At 37.9% G+C, this 10,955-nt stretch overlaps 2 non-coding genes across 2 annotated transcripts; both read left to right on the top strand.

Moving 5' to 3' along the window:
* Positions 1-1,787: 1,787 nt before the first annotated feature.
* Trnan-guu (transfer RNA asparagine (anticodon GUU)) lies at positions 1,788-1,861 on the top strand. Its single transcript has one exon. It is a non-coding gene; the product is annotated as a tRNA-Asn (tRNA).
* An 8,451-nt stretch (positions 1,862-10,312) lies between these two features.
* On the top strand, positions 10,313-10,386 carry Trnan-guu (transfer RNA asparagine (anticodon GUU)). Its single transcript has one exon. It is a non-coding gene; the product is annotated as a tRNA-Asn (tRNA).
* The last annotated feature ends 569 nt before the right edge of the window (positions 10,387-10,955 follow it).

Here is a 10,955-nt window from a genome sequence, read left to right as displayed (position 1 = left end):
TTGTAGCATGTTCCTTTGGTAACCAAACAGTTGTTAGTTCAGTTTCTGCCATAGACCATTGTTTGTAATTTTAAATCGCACAGTATTAAAAACCAGCAAATGGTTAGGTGTCATGCTCGTTTCACAGATTAAAAAACCTGTTATGTTGTCTCTGTGGCGCAATTGGTTATCGCGTTTGGCTGTTAACCGAAAGGTTGGTGGTTCAAGCCCACCCAAAGACGAGCCTTTGTAAATTTTGACACAATCAATTTCGAAACTTGAAAATGATTTTTTGTTTTGCTCGTTTCACAGGTTAGATATTTTGACATGTTTTCTTTGTGGCACATTCTGGTAGCATGTTCGGTTGGTCACTAAACAGTTGTTGGTTCAATTTCTCGCATAGACGATTGTTTTTAATTTTAATACACACAATTTTAAAAACCAGCAAATGATTAGGTGTCATGCTCGTTTCACAGATTAAAACGCCTGTTATGTTGTCTCTGTGGCGCAATCGGTTAGTGCGTTCGGCTGTTAACCGAAAGGTTGGTGGTTCAAGCCCACCCAGGGACGAGCACTTATAAATTTTGACACAATCAAATTCGAAACTTGAAAATGAATTTTTGTCTTGCTTGTTTCACAAGTTAGATATTTTGACATGTTTTCTTTGTGGCACATTCTGGCAGCGCGTTCGTTTGGTAACCAACCAGTTGGTAGTTCAATTTTTGCCATAGATGATTGTTTTTAATTTTAGTAAGCGCAGTATTAAAAACCAGCAAATATTTAGGTGTCATGCTCGTTTCTCAGATTAAAAAACCTGTCATGTTGTCTCTGTGGTGCAATCGGTTACTGCGTTCGGCTGTTAACCAAAAGGTTGGTGGTTCAAGCCCACCCAGGGACGAGCATTTGTAAATTTTGACACAATCAAATTCGAAACATGAAAATGAATTTTTGTCTTGCTCGTTTCACAGGTTAGATATTCTGACATGTTTTCTTTGTGGCACATTCTGGCAGCGCGTTCGTTTGGTAACCAAACAAGTGGTAGTTCAATTTCTGCCGTAGATGATTGTTTTTAATTTTGGTAAGCACAGTATTAAAAACCAGCAAATAAGTAGTTGTCATCTTCGTTTCACAGATTAAAAAGCCTGTTATGTTGTCTCTGTGGTGCAATCGGTTACCGCATTTGGCTGTTAACCGAAAAGTTGGTGGTTCAAGCCCACCCAGGGACGAGCATTTATAAATTTTGACACAATCAAATTTGAAACTTAAAAATGAATTTTTGTCTTGCTCGTTTCACAGGTTTGATATTTTGACATGTTTTTTTTGTGACACATTCTGGCAGCACGTTTGTTTGGTAACCAACCAGTTGGTAGTTCAATTTTTGCCAAAGATAATTGTTTTTAATTTTAGTAAGCGCAGTATTAAAAACCTGCAAATATTTAGGTGTCATGCTCGTTTCACAGATTAAAAAGCCTGTTATGTTGTCTCTGCGGTGCAATCGGTTAGTGCGTTCGGCTGTTAACTGAAAGGTTGGTGGTTCAAGACTACCCTGGGACGAGCACTTATAAATTTTGACACAATCAAATTCGAAACTTGAAAATGAATTTTTGTCTTGCTCGTTTCACAAGTTAGATATTTTGACATGTTTTCTTTGTGGCACATTCTTGTAGCATGTTCCTTTGGTAACCGAACAGTTGTTTGTTCAATTTCTGCCATAGACCATTGTTTGTAATTTTAAATCGCACAGTATTAAAAACCAGCAAATGATTAGGTGTCATGCTCGTTTCACAGATTTAAAAACCTGTTATGTTGTCTCTGTGGCGCAATCGGTTAGCGCGTTCGGCTGTTAACCGAAAGGTTGGTGGTTCAAGCCCACCCAGGGACGAGCATTTATAAATTTTGACACAATCCAATTCAAAACTTGAAAATGAATTTTTGTCCTGCTCATTTAACAGGTTAGATATTCTGACATGTTTTCTTTGTGGCATAATCTTGTAGCATGTTCCTTTGGTAACCGAACAGTTTGCAGTTCAATTTCTGTCAAAGACGATGGTTTTTAATTTTAATACGGGCAGTATTAAAACCAGCAAATGATTAGGTGTCATGCTCGTTTCACAGATTAAAAAACCTGTTCTGTTGTCTCTGTGGTGCAATCGGTTAGCGCGTTCGGCTGTTAACCGAAAGGTTGGTGGTTCAAGCCCACCCAGGGACGAGCACTTATAAATTTTGACACAATCAAATTCGAAACTTGAAAATGAATTTTTGTCTTGCTCGTTTCACAAGTTAGATATTTTGACATGTTTTCCTTGTGGCACATTCTGGCAGCGCGTTCGTTTGGTAACCAAACAGTTGGTAGTTCAATTTCCTCTATAGAGTATTGTTTTTAATTTTGGTAAGCACAGTATTAAAAACCAGCAAATAAGTAGTTGTCATCTTCGTTTCACAGATTAAAAAACCTGTTATGTTGTCTGTGTGGCGCAATCGGTTAGCGCGTTCGGCTGTTAACCGAAAGGTTGGTGGTTCAAGCCCACCCAGGGACGAGCATTTATAAATTTTGACACAATCCAATTCAAAACTTGAAAATGAATTTTTGTCCTGCTCATTTCACAGGTTAGATATTCTGACATCTTTTCTTTGAGGCATAATCTTGTAACATGTTCCTTTGGTAACCGAACAGTTTGTAGTTCAATTTCTGTCAAAGACGATGGTTTTTAATTTTAATACGCAGTATTAAAAACCAGCAAATGATTAGGTGTCATGCTCGTTTCACAGATTAAAAAGCCTGTTATGTTGTCTCTGTGGTGCAATCGGTTAGTGCGTTCGGCTGTTAACCGAAACGTTGGTGGTTCAAGCCCACCCAGGGACGAGCACTTATAAATCTTGACACAATCAAATTCGAAACTTGAAAATGAATTTTTGTCTTGCTCGTTTCACAAGTTAGATATTAAGACATGTTTTCTTTGTGGCACATTCTGGCAGCACAATCGTTTAGTAACCAAAAAGTTGATAGTTCAATTTCTGCCATAGATGATTGTTTTTCATTTCATTACACACAGTATTTAAAACCAGCAAATGATTAGGTGTCATGCTCGTTTCACAGATTAAAAAACCTGTTATGTTGTCTCTGTGGTGCAATCGGTTAGCGCGTTCGGCTGTTAACCGAAAGGTTGGTGGTTCAAGCCCACCCAGGGACGAGCATTTATAAATTTTGACACGATCAAATTCGAAACTTGAAAATGAATTTTTGTCTTGCTCGTTTCACAGGTTAGATATTCTGACATGTTTTCTTTGTGGCACATTCTGGTAGCGCGTTCGGTAGGTCACCAAACAGTTGTTTGTTCAATTTCTCGCATAGACGATTGTTTTTAATTTTAATACACACAATTTTAAAAACCAGCAAATGATTAGGTGTCATGCTCGTTTCACAGATTAAAAAACCTGTTATGTTGTCTCTGTGGTGCAATCCGTTAGCGCGTTCGGCTGTTAACCGAAAGGTTGGTGGTTCAAGCCCACCCAGGGACGAGCTTTTATAAATTTTGACACAATCAAATACGAATTTTAAAATTGAATTTTTGTCTTGCTCGTTTCACAGGTTTGATATTTTGACATGTTTTCTTTGTGGCACATTCTGGTAGCGCATTCGGTTGGTCGCCAAGCAGTTGTTTGTTCAATTTCTCGCATAGACGATTGTTATTAGTTCTAATACACACAATTTTAAAAACCAGCAAATGATTAGGTGTCATGCTCGTTGCACAGATTAAAAAACCTGTTATATTGTCTCTCTGGTGCAATCGGTTAGCGCGTTCGGCTGTTAACCGAAAGGTTGGTGGTTCAAGCCCACCCAAAGATGAGCACTTATAAACTTTGACACAATCAATTTCGAAACTCGAAAATGAATTTTTTGTCTTGTTCATTTCACAAGTTAGATATTTTTACATGTTATCTTCGTGGCACATTCTTGTAGCATGTTCCTTTGGTAACCGAACAGTTTGTAGTTCAATTTCTGTCAAAGACGATGGTTTTTAATTTTAATACGCGCAGTATTAAAAACCAGCAAATGATTAGGTGTCATGCTCGTTTCACAGATTAAAAAGCCTGTTATGTTGTCTCTGTGGTGCAATCGGTTAGTGCGTTCGGCTGTTAACCGAAACGTTGGTGGTTCAAGCCCACCCAGGGACGAGCACTTATAAATCTTGACACAATCAAATTCGAAACTTGAAAATGAATTTTTGTCTTGCTCGTTTCACAAGTTAGATATTTAGACATGTTTTCTTTGTGGCACATTCTGGCAGCACAATCGTTTAGTAACCAAAGAGTTGATAGTTCAATTTCTGCCATAGATGATTGTTTTTCATTTCATTACACAAAGTATTTAAAACCAGCAAATGATTAGGTGTCATGCTCGTTTCACAGATTAAAAAACCTGTTATGTTGTCTCTGTGGTGCAATCGGTTAGCGCGTTCAGCTGTTAACCGAAAGGTTGGTGGTTCAAGCCCACCCAGGGACGAGCATTTATAAATTTGGACACAATCAAATTCGAAACTTGAAAATGAATTTTTGTCTTGCTCGTTTCACAGGTTAGATATTCTGACATGTTTTCTTTGTGGCACATTCTGGTAGCGCGTTCGATAGGTCACCAAACAGTTGTTTGTTCAATTTCTCGCATAGACGATTGTTTTTAATTTTAATACACACAATTTTAAAAACCAGCAAATGATTAGGTGTCATGCTCGTTTCACAGATTAAAAAACCTGTTATGTTGTCTCTGTGGTGCAATCCGTTAGCGCGTTCGGCTGTTAACCGAAAGGTTGGTGGTTCAAGCCCACCCAGGGACGAGCTTTTATAAATTTTGACACAATCAAATTCGAATTTTAAAATTGAATTTTTGTCTTGCTCGTTTCACAGGTTTGATATTTTGACATATTTTCTTTGTGGCACAATCTGGTAGCGCATTCGGTTGGTCACCAAACAGTTGTTTGTTCAATTTCTCGCATAGACGATTGTTATTAATTCTAATACACACAATTTTAAAAACCAGCAAATGATTAGGTGTCATGCTCGTTTCACAGATTAAAAAACCTGTTATATTGTCTCTCTGGTGCAATCGGTTAGCGCGTTCGGCTGTTAACCGAAAGGTTGGTGGTTCAAGCCCACCCAAAGATGAGCACTTATAAACTTTGACACAATCAATTTCGAAACTCGAAAATGAATTTTTTGTCTTGTTCATTTCACAAGTTAGATATTTTTACATGTTATCTTCGTGGCACATTCTTGTAGCATGTTCCTTTGGTAACCGAACAGTTTGTAGTTCAATTTCTGTCAAAGACGATGGTTTTTAATTTTAATACGCGCAGTAATAAAAACCAGCAAATGATTAGGTGTCATGCTCTTTTCACAGATTAAAAAGCCTGTTATGTTGTCTCTGTGGTGCAATCGGTTACCGCATTTGGCTGTTAACCGAAAAGTTGGTGGTTCAAGCCCACCCAGGGACGAGCATTTATAAATTTTGGCACAATCAAATTCGAAACTTGAAAATGAATTTTTGTCTTGCTCGTTTCACAGGTTAGATATTCTGACATGTTTTCTTTGTGGCACATTCTGGTAGCACGTTCGGTTGGTCACCAAACAGTTGTTGGTTCAATTTCTCGCATAGACGGTTGTTTTTAATTTTAATACACACAGTTTTAAAAACCAGCAAATGATTAGGTGTCATGCTCGTTTCACAGATTAAAAAGCCTGTTATGTTGTCTCTGTGGCACAATCGGTTAGCGCGTTCGGCTGTTATCCGAAAGGTTGGTGGTTCAAGCCTACTCAGGGACGAGCCCTTATAAATTTTGATACAATCAATTTCGAAATTTGAAAATTAATTTTTGTCTTGCTCGTTTCACAGGTTAGATATTTTGTCATGTTTTCTTTGTGGCACATTCTGGTAGCGCGTTCGGTTGGTCACCAAACAGTTGTTTGTTCAATTTCTCGCATAGACGATTGTTTTTAATTTTAATACACACAACTTTAAAAACCAGCAAATGATTAGGTGTCATGCTCGTTTCACAGATTAAAAAGCCTGTTATGTTGTCTCTGTGGCGCAATCGGTTAGTGCGTTCGGCTGTTAACCGAAAGGTCGGTGGTTCAAGCTCGCCCAGGGACGAGCATTTATAAATTTTGACACAATCAAATTCGAAACTTAAAAATGAATTTTTGTCTTGCTCGTTTCACAGGTTTGATATTTTGACATGTTTTCTTTTTGACACATTCTGGCAGCACGTTCGTTTGGTAACCAACCAGTTGGTATTTCAATTTTTGCCATAGATGATTGTTTTTAATCTTAGTAAGCGCAGTATTAAAAACCAGCAAATAATTACGTGTCATGCTCGTTTCACAGATTAAAAAGCCTGTTATGTTGTCTCTGTGGTGCAATCGGTTAGCGCGTTTGGCTGTTAACCGAAAGGTCGGGGGTTCAAGCCCGCCCAGAGACGAGCATTTATAAATTTTGACACAATCAAATTCGAAACTTGAAAATGAATTTTTGTCTTGCTCGTTTCACAAGTTAGTTATTTTGACATGTTTTCTTTGCGGCACATTCTTGCAGCGCGTTCGTTTGGTAACCAAACAGTTGGTAGTTCAATTTCTGCCATAGATGATTGTTTTTAATTTTAGTAAGCGTAGTATTAAAACCAGCAAATAATTAGGTGTCATCTTCGTTTCACAGATTAAAAAGCCTGATATGTTTTCTCTGTGGTGCAATCGGTTATCGCATTCGGCTGTTAACCGAAAAGTTGGTGGTTCAAGCCAACCCAGGGACGAGCCTTTGTAAATTTTGACACAATCAAATTCGAAACTTGAAAATGAATTTTTGTCTTGCTCGTTTCACAAGTTAGATATTTTGACATGTTTTCTTTGCGGCATAATCTTGTAGCATGTTCCTTTGGTAACCGAACAGTTTGTAGTTCAATTTCTGTCAAAGACGATGGTTTTTAATTTTAATACGCGCAGTATTAAAAACCAGCAAATGATTAGGTGTCATGCTCGTTTCACAGATTAAAAAGCCTGTTATGTTGTCTCTGTGGTGCAATCGGTTAGTGCGTTCGGCTGTTAACCGAAACGTTGGTGGTTCAAGCCCACCCAGGGACGAGCACTTATAAATCTTGACACAATCAAATTCGAAACTTGAAAATGAATTTTTGTCTTGCTCGTTTCACAAGTTAGATATTTAGACATGTTTTCTTTGTGGCACATTCTGGCAGCACAATCGTTTAGTAACCAAAGAGTTGATAGTTCAATTTCTGCCATAGATGATTGTTTTTCATTTCATTACACACAGTATTTAAAACCAGCAAATGATTAGGTGTCATGCTCGTTTCACAGATTAAAAAACCTGTTATGTTGTCTCTGTGGTGCAATCGGTTAGCGCGTTCGGCTGTTAACCGAAAGGTTGGTGGTTCAAGCCCACCCAGGGACGAGCATTTATAAATTTTGACACAATCCAATTCGAAACTTGAAAATGAATTTTTGTCTTGCTCGTTTCACAGGTTAGATATTCTGACATGTTTTCTTTGTGGCACATTCTGGTAGCGCGTTCGGTAGGTCACCAAACAGTTGTTTGTTCAATTTCTCGCATAGACGATTGTTTATAATTTTAATACACACAATTTTAAAAACCAGCAAATGATTAGGTGTCATGCTCGTTTCACAGATTAAAAAACCTGTTATGTTGTCTCTGTGGTGCAATCGGTTAGCGCGTTTGGCTGTTAACCGAAAGGTCGGGGGTTCAAGCCCGCCCAGAGACGAGCATTTATAAATTTTGACACAATCAAATTCGAAACTTGAAAATGAATTTTTGTCTTGCTCGTTTCACAAGTTAGATATTTTGACATGTTTTCTTTGCGGCACATTCTTGCAGCGCGTTCGTTTGGTAACCAAACAGTTGGTAGTTCAATTTCTGCCATAGATGATTGTTTTTAATTTTAGTAAGCGTAGTATTAAAACCAGCAAATAATTAGGTGTCATCTTCGTTTCACAGATTAAAAAGCCTGATATGTTTTCTCTGTGGTGCAATCGGTTATCGCATTCGGCTGTTAACCGAAAAGTTGGTGGTTCAAGCCAACCCAGGGACGAGCCCTTGTAAATTTTGACACAATCAAATTCGAAACTTGAAAATGAATTTTTGTCTTGCTCGTTTCACAAGTTAGATATTTTGACATGTTTTCTTTGCGGCATAATCTTGTAGCATGTTCCTTTGGTAACCGAACAGTTTGTAGTTCAATTTCTGTCAAAGACGATGGTTTTTAATTTTAATACGCGCAGTATTAAAAACCAGCAAATGATTAGGTGTCATGCTCGTTTCACAGATTAAAAAGCCTGTTATGTTGTCTCTGTGGTGCAATCGGTTAGTGCGTTCGGCTGTTAACCGAAACGTTGGTGGTTCAAGCCCACCCAGGGACGAGCACTTATAAATCTTGACACAATCAAATTCGAAACTTGAAAATGAATTTTTGTCTTGCTCGTTTCACAAGTTAGATATTTAGACATGTTTTCTTTGTGGCACATTCTGGCAGCACAATCGTTTAGTAACCAAAGAGTTGATAGTTCAATTTCTGCCATAGATGATTGTTTTTCATTTCATTACACACAGTATTTAAAACCAGCAAATGATTAGGTGTCATGCTCGTTTCACAGATTAAAAAACCTGTTATGTTGTCTCTGTGGTGCAATCGGTTAGCGCGTTCGGCTGTTAACCGAAAGGTTGGTGGTTCAAGCCCACCCAGGGACGAGCATTTATAAATTTTGACACAATCCAATTCGAAACTTGAAAATGAATTTTTGTCTTGCTCGTTTCACAGGTTAGATATTCTGACATGTTTTCTTTGTGGCACATTCTGGTAGCGCGTTCGGTAGGTCACCAAACAGTTGTTTGTTCAATTTCTCGCATAGACGATTGTTTATAATTTTAATACACACAATTTTAAAAACCAGCAAATGATTAGGTGTCATGCTCGTTTCACAGATTAAAAAACCTGTTATGTTGTCTCTGTGGTGCAATCGGTTAGCGCGTTCGGCTGTTAACCGAAAGGTTGGTGGTTCAAGCCCACCCAGGGACGAGCTTTTATAAATTTTGACACAATCAAATTCGAATTTTAAAATTGAATTTTTGTCTTGCTCGTTTCACAGGTTTGATATTTTGACATGTTTTCTTTGTGGCACATTCTGGTAGCGCATTCGGTTGGTCACCAAACAGTTGTTTGTTCAATTTCTCGCATAGACGATTGTTATTAATTTTAATACACACAATTTTAAAAACCAGCAAATGATTAGGTGTCATGCTCGTTTCACAGATTAAAAAACCTGTTATATTGTCTCTCTGGTGCAATCGGTTAGCGCGTTCGGCTGTTAACCGAAAGGTTGGTGGTTCAAGCCCACCCAAAGATGAGCACTTATAAACTTTGACACAATCAATTTCGAAACTCGAAAATGAATTTTTCGTCTTGTTCATTTCACAAGTTAGATATTTTTACATGTTATCTTCGTGGCACATTCTTGTAGCATGTTCCTTTGGTAACCGAACAGTTTGTAGTTCAATTTCTGTCAAAGACGATGGTTTTTAATTTTAATACGCGCAGTATTAAAAACCAGCAAATGATTAGGTGTCATGCTCTTTTCACAGATTAAAAAGCCTGTTATGTTGTCTCTGTGGTGCATACGGTTACCACATTTGGCTGTTAACCGAAAAGTTGGTGGTTCAAGCCCACCCAGGGACGAGCCCTTGTAAATTTTGAACCAATCAAATTCGAAACTTGAAAATGAATTTTTGTCTTGCTTGTTTCACAGGTTAGATATTCTGACATGTTATCTTTGTGGCACATTCTGGTAGCATGTTCCTTTGGTAACCGAACAGTTGTTAGTTCAATTTCTGCCATAGACCATTGTTTGTAATTATAATCGCACAGTATTAAAAACCAGCAAATGGTTAGGTGTCATGCTCGTTTCACAGATTAAAAAACCTGTTATGTTGTCTCTGTGGCGCAATTGGTTATCGCGTTTGGCTGTTAACCGAAAGGTTGGTGGTTCAAGCCCACCCAGAGACGAGCCTTTGTAAATTTTGACACAATCAATTTCGAAACTTGAAAATGATTTTTTGTTTTGCTCGTTTCACAGGTTAGATATTTTGACATGTTTTCTTTGTGGCACATTCTGGTAGCATGTTCGGTTGGTCACTAAACAGTTGTTGGTTCAAGTTCTCGCATAGACGATTGTTTTTAATTTTAATACACACAATTTTAAAAACCAGCAAATGATTAGGTGTCATGCTCGTTTCACAGATTAAAACGCCTGTTATGTTGTCTCTGTGGCGCAATCGGTTAGCGCGTTCGGCTGTTAACCGAAAGGTTGGTGGTTCAAGCCCACCCAGGGATGAGCACTTATAAATTTTGACACAATCAAATTCGAAACTTGAAAATGAATTTTTGTCTTGCTTGTTTCACAAGTTAGATATTTTGACATGTTTTCTTTGTGGCACATTCTGGCAGCGCGTTCGTTTGGTAACCAATTAGTTGGTAGTTCAATTTCTACCATAGATGATTGTTTTTAATTTTGGTAAGCACAGTATTAAAAACCAGCAAATAAGTAGTTGTCATCTTCGTTTCACAGATTGAAAATCCTGTTATGTTGTCTCTGTGGTGGAATCGGTTACCGCATTTGGATGTTAACCGAAAAGTTGGTGGTTCAAGCCCACCGAGGGACGAGCATTTATAAATTTTGACACAATCAAATTCGAAACTTAAAAATGAATTTTTGTTTTGCTCGTTTCACAGGTTTGATATTTCGACATGTTTTTTTTGTGACACATTCTGGCAGCACGTTCGTTTGGTAACCAACCAGTTGGTTTTTCAATTTTTGCCATAGATGATTGTTTTTAATTTTAGTAAGCGCAGTATTAAAAACCAGCAAATATTTAGGTGTCATGCTCGTTTCACAGATTAAAA

This window comes from Watersipora subatra, chromosome 8 (assembly GCF_963576615.1).
Source record: "Watersipora subatra chromosome 8, tzWatSuba1.1, whole genome shotgun sequence".
Lineage (NCBI taxonomy): Eukaryota > Metazoa > Bryozoa > Gymnolaemata > Cheilostomatida > Watersiporidae > Watersipora > Watersipora subatra.
The sequence above is the reverse complement of the archived record's forward strand: the minus strand, read 5'-3'. Positions and strand labels throughout refer to the sequence as shown.